At 38.7% G+C, this 6,116-nt stretch overlaps 1 non-coding gene across 1 annotated transcript; it reads right to left on the bottom strand.

Moving 5' to 3' along the window:
• Nucleotides 1–4,159: 4,159 nt before the first annotated feature.
• On the bottom strand, nt 4,160–4,231 carry TRNAE-UUC (transfer RNA glutamic acid (anticodon UUC)). The gene has a single exon. It is a non-coding gene; the product is annotated as a tRNA-Glu (tRNA).
• Nucleotides 4,232–6,116: the final 1,885 nt, after the last annotated feature.

Raw genomic sequence — 6,116 nt, 5'->3', positions numbered from 1 at the left:
TGTAGGGAATGAATCATAGTCTAATAGTTAAAATGTCTTGGGTAAAGAGTGCTAAAGGAATTTCATTTTTATGGATCTTTAGCAAGATATGAAATAAAGAAGTCTTTGGAGCCATATGATAACTTTGTAAAGCAGCAACTAGTTCCAAATATGGTTTTCCCAATTCTACTACGCTATGCATTCATTCACTCAACTTTCAACAAACATTTATAAAAGACATATTCCATGCCAGACATCATGCTAGACACTGGGAATAAAGATTTAAAAATCATTTTCCTACTCTTAAGGACCACAGTCTAACAGGATGGACAAACAAGTAAATGTAAAAGTATAATATAGTATAATAGGCACTATGCTACTTATAAAAACAAAGTACCATGAAAGTATATAGGACATGCACCTAACCCAAACTAGGAGGGAGAAGTCAAGGAAGGCTTCACAGAGGAGGTGATGAATGGTGACTGCACATTACAAGACACTGAGGGGAGTCAGAATGGCCATCATCAAAAAGTCTACAAATAATAAATCCTAGAGAGGGTGTAGAGAAAAGGGAACTTTCCTACACTGTTGGTGGGAATGTAAATTAGTGCAGCCACTATGGAGAACAGTATGGAGGTGCCTTTAAAAACTAAAAATAGAGTCACCATATGATCCAGCAGTCCCACTCTTGGGCATATATCTGGAAAAGACAAAAACTCTAATTCGAAAAGATACATGCATCCTGATGTTCACAGTACAATAGCCAAGACATGGAAGCAACTTAAGTGTCCACTGACAGATGAATGGATAAAGAGATGTGACATACACACACACACACACACAAAAACACTATGGGATATTACTCAGCCATAAAAAAGAATGAAATGATGCCATTTTTAGCAACATGAATGAGATTGTCTTACTAAGTGAAGTAAGCCAGAGAAAGACAAATATCACATGATATCACTTATATGTAGAATCTAAAAAAAATGATACAAATGAACTCATTTACAAACCAGAAATAGACTCACAGACACAGAAAACAAACTTACGATTAACAAAGGGGAAAGGGTGCAGGAGGGATAAATTAGGAGTTTGGGATTAACAAATACACATTATTATATATAAATAGAGAAACAACAAGGACCTACATACAGCATAACGCAGGGAACTATATTCAATATCTTATTATAACCTATAGTGGAAAAGAATCTGAAAAGGAATAGATGATAGATAGACAGACAGATAGATCTGAGTCACTTTGCCGAAACTAACACAACATTGTATATCAACTATATTTCAATTTAAAATGAACACATGGAATGGTGTTAGAGACACAAATGAGGTTTAGACCAGGAGATCTGTGAAGATAAAAAAAGTAGACAAATTTAAGATACTATAGAAATAGACTGGATCAGAAGCACTGTCAAATTGGATGGGGGGTTGAGAAAGAGGATGGTTTCCAGGATGACTCTTTGGACTCTGCCTTGGGCATCTACATGGATTGCTAGTGTCAGCTACCACAATAGAGAAGGCTGGGGCAGGACAGGTTTGTAAAAGGGGGAGAGTGGAAATCAGAGGTTTAGTTCTGGGTGTGCTGAGTTTGAGATGGCAATGAGACAGCCAGATGGAGGAAGTGAGTAGATGATATGTATATGCACGTATCAATTTAGAGTGGAGAGCTTAGTTTGAGATGAAAAATTGGGTGCCATCAGCTTCAGAAGGACTAGATGGGATAACCTAGAGAAAGAGTGAAGAGAGAGAAGAGCAAAGCACCCAGGACTGAGGTAGTCCTGAGGAACTTCAACATTATATTTTGAAGTCAACAAAGTAAACTGAGAAGGAGTGGCCAATGAGATAAGTAGAAATCCAGGAAATTATACTGTCAGGGAACCTAAGACAAAGAATTTTTCAAAAAAAAAGTGTGCTAAGAGTTTAGGTAAGATGGGAGGCAGAGAATTAATCATTCGTTTTTGACAACATGAAGTTTGTTTGTGTATCAGAGTTCTCCAGAGAAACAGAACCAACAGGGTATCTTTACCTGTATCTATTTATTGAGAGATTTGTTTTAAGGAATTTGCTCACGTAGCTGTGGAAGCCTGGCGAGTCTAACATCGGCAGACAAGCTAGCAAGCTGGAGACCCTGGGAAGAGTTGTAGTTAGAGTCTAAAGGTCATCTGTTTGCAGAATTCCCTCTTCTTCCAGGGAGGTCATCTTTTTCTATTAAGGCTTTCAACTGATTGGATGAGACCCACCCACATTATGGAAGTTAATCGACTAAGTTTAAAGTCTATTGATTTAGGGACTTCTCTGGAGGTCCAGCAGTTAAGACTCTGTGTTTCCAAAGCAGGGGACGTGGGTTTGATCCCTGGATGGGGAACTAAGATCCCACAGGCTGCGTGGCGCAGCCCCTCCCCCACAAAAAATAGTCTACTGATTTAAATGTTAATCTCATCTAAAAAATGCCTTCACAGAAACATCTAGAATAGTGTTTGAGGGTTGGGGCCTGAGATCTTGCATTTCTCACAACTGGAGCCCCCTGTGATGCCAATGTTGCTGGTCCACAAGCTTCAACTTGAGTAGCAAGGGTATGGATCACTCTTTTCAGTAAGTTTGTTTATGCAAGATACAGCGATATAGGGCAGACAGACAGAGGGAGATATGGAGTTAAGGAAGGATTATTATTTTGTTTTGGGGGTTTTGTTTGTTTGTTTGTTTGTTTTTGCGGTACGTGGGCCTCTCACTGTTGTGGCCTCTCCCGTTGCGGAGCAACAGGCTCCGGACGCGCAGGCTCAGTGGCCATGGCTCACGGGCCCAGCCGCTCCGCGGCATGTGGGATCTTCCTGGACCGGGACACGAACCCGTGTCCCCTGCATCTCAACCACTGTGCCACCAGGGAAGACCGGAAGGATTATTATTTTAAAGGGCAATATAAAAGCATGTTTGTACGGAGATAAGAATGGTCCAGGAAAAAGAGAGAGAAGTTAACAGTGGAAGAGAGTGGGGGACAACTAAAAAGGCAAAGTTCTTGAGGAGGCAAGAGGAGTAGGATCCTAAGTGCAGGTAGAGTGAGTAGAGTCTCAGTGGACAAGGAACCAGCTTGGTGAGAAGAAAGGAGGAGGACGTGTGCACGTAGGCCTGGGAAAGAGGTGTGGGAGAACGTCTCCTGCCAGGGAACAAGTGATTCTGCACAAAAAGAGCACAGGAGGCATTTGGAGGACTGATATATAAACCTCAACCTAAACCTCACCACTTATATGAAAGGTAACTCAAAATGGATCATACTTAAATGTAAAATGTAACAATATGAAATTTTTAGAATAAAACATAGGAGAAAATCTTCAGGGTCTAGGGCTAGGCAAAGAGTTATTAGACCTGACACCAAAACCACAATCCATAAAAGGAAAAATTGATAAGCTGAACCTCATAAAAATGGAAAACTTTTGCTCTGTGGAAGCCCATGTGAAGAGGATAAAAAGACAAGCTGGGAAAAAATATTTGTAACCCACAGAGCCAACAAAGGACTAGTATCTAGAATATATAAAGAACTCTCAAAATTCAACAGTAAAAAAATCAAACAATACAGTTAGAAAATGGGCTAAAGATATGAACAGATATTTCATTGCAGTTAATACACAGATGACAAACACATGAAAAGATGTTCAACATTACTAGCTGTCGTGGAAATGCAAATTAAAACCACAATAAGATATCAATACACACCTATCAGAAGAGTTAAAATTTTAAAAATAGTGATAACACTAAATACTGGTAAGGATGCAGAGAAAATGGATGCTTCATACATTGCTAATGGGAATCTAAAATGGTACAGTCACTCTGGAAAATAGCTTGAAATTTTCTTATAAAGCTAAATATGCAATTGCTATATGACCTAGCGACTGTGCTCTTGGGTATTTATTCCAGAACACTGGAAACTTATGTTCACACAAAAACTTATACGTGAACGTTCATAGCAGCTTTATTTGTAATTGCCCCAAACTAGAATCAGCTCAAATGTCTTTCAACAGGTGAATGGTTAAACAAATTATGGTACAGTAGTCCCTTATTAGCCATGGTTTTGCTTTCCATGGTCAACTGTGGTCCAAAAATATTAAATGGAAAAATCCAAAAGTAAACAATTCACGATTGATTAATTGCCACACAGCTTGCAGGATCTTAGTTCCCTGACCAGGGATTGAACCTGGGCCACGGCAGTGAAAGCGCTGAGTCCTAACCACTGGACCACCAGGGAATTCCCAACAATTCATGTTTTAAATTGCATGCCCTTTCTGAGTAGGGGGATGAAATCTCACTCCGTCCTGCTCCATCCTGTCCAGGATGTGAATCACCCTTTGTCCAGCGTATCCATGCTGTATATGCTACCCGCCCTTCAGTCACTTAGTTGTAGACTGTTACCAGATCTACTGTCATGGTATCACAGTGCTTGTGTCCAAGTAACTTTTAGTTAATAATGGCCCCAAAGTACAAGAGTAGTGATGCTGGCAATTACTGTGCCTAATTTATAAATTAAACTTTATCATAGGTATGCATCTATAGAAAAAATATAGTATATATAGTGTTCAGTACTATCTGCTGTTTCAAGCACCCACTGGGGGGTCTTGGAATATATCCCCAATGGATAGGGGAAACTACTCTACACATAAACCATGAAATATTACAAAGCAATAAAAGAATGAACTATTGATACACATAATAATTGAATAAATCTTCAGAGAATTATACTGAGTGAAAAAAAGCAAATCTCAAAAGGTTACAAACTGTATGATCCATTTGTAGAACATTTTTGAAATGACAAAATTTTAGAAATAGAGAACAGATTGATGATTGCCAGGGATTACAGATGGGGGTGGCATTGCTAGAAGGAGGTGGGTGTGTTCTAAAAGGGCAACCTGAGGGATCACTGTGGTGTTGAAACTGTTTAATATCTTGACGGGTGGCAGATACAGGATTCTACACAAATGATAAAATTGTGTAGAATTTAATGCACACACACACACATATACAAACACATATACACAAATAAGTACAAGCAAAACTGGGGAAATATGAATAAAATGGGTGGATTGTATCAAGATTTCTGCCCTGGTTGTGATATTATATTATACTTTTGTAAAATCCTATCATTAGGGGAAAATCTCTCTATATTATTTCTTATAACTGCATGTGTATCTATAATTATTTTAATAAAAATTTCAATTAAAAAAATACAAGCCACAGACTGAGAGAAAATATTTACAAATCATACATCTGATGAAGGACTTATATGCAGAATATACAAAGAGCTCTCAAAACTTAATACTAAGAAAACAAACAGCCCAATTACAAATGGGCAAAAGGCTTTAATAGACACTTCACCGAGACATATACAGACGGCAAATAACAGCATGAAAACATGCTCAACATCATTAGACATTACAGAAATGCAAATTAAAATCCAATGAGATATTACTGCACACCTATTAAAATAGCCCAAATTAAAAAGACTGACCATACCAAGCGTTGATGAAGATGGGGAAGAACTAGAACTCTCATACATTGCTGGGGGGATGTAAAATAGTACACTCATTTTGGAAAACACTTTGGCAGTTTTTTTAAAAGGTTAAGTATATTTTTACCATATGATCTAGTCATCTAGTCTAGGTATTTACCCAAGAGAAATGAAAGCAGATCTTTATACAAATACTTGATCATGAATATTCAGAGCAGCTTTATTTGCAATAGCCAACAAGTGGGAAAAATCTGCTATAGTCAGAATGTTTGTGTTCCCCCCAAATTCAGATGTTGAAATCCTAACCCCGAAAGATGACGTATTAGGAGGTGCAGCCTTTGAGATGTTCTTAGGTCATGAGGATGGAGCCTTCATGAATGGGATTAGTGTTTTTACAAAAGAGACCCCACAGAGACCCTCCCACCATGTGAGGGAACAGCAAGGCGGCACTGGCTATGAACCAGCAAGAGGACTCTCAACAGATTTCACCATGCTGGTGCCTTGATCTTGGACTACCCAGCCTCCAGATATGTGAGAAATAAACTTCTATGGTTTATAAGTTGCCCAGTCTCTGACATCTTGTTAAAGCATCCTAAATGAACTAAGACACAACCCAAATGTTCAGCAG

The sequence above is a fragment of the Lipotes vexillifer genome, unplaced genomic scaffold, assembly GCF_000442215.2.
Source record: "Lipotes vexillifer unplaced genomic scaffold, Lipotes_vexillifer_v1.1 scaffold164, whole genome shotgun sequence".
In the NCBI taxonomy this organism is placed as follows: domain Eukaryota; kingdom Metazoa; phylum Chordata; class Mammalia; order Artiodactyla; family Lipotidae; genus Lipotes; species Lipotes vexillifer.
The sequence above is the reverse complement of the archived record's forward strand: the minus strand, read 5'-3'. Positions and strand labels throughout refer to the sequence as shown.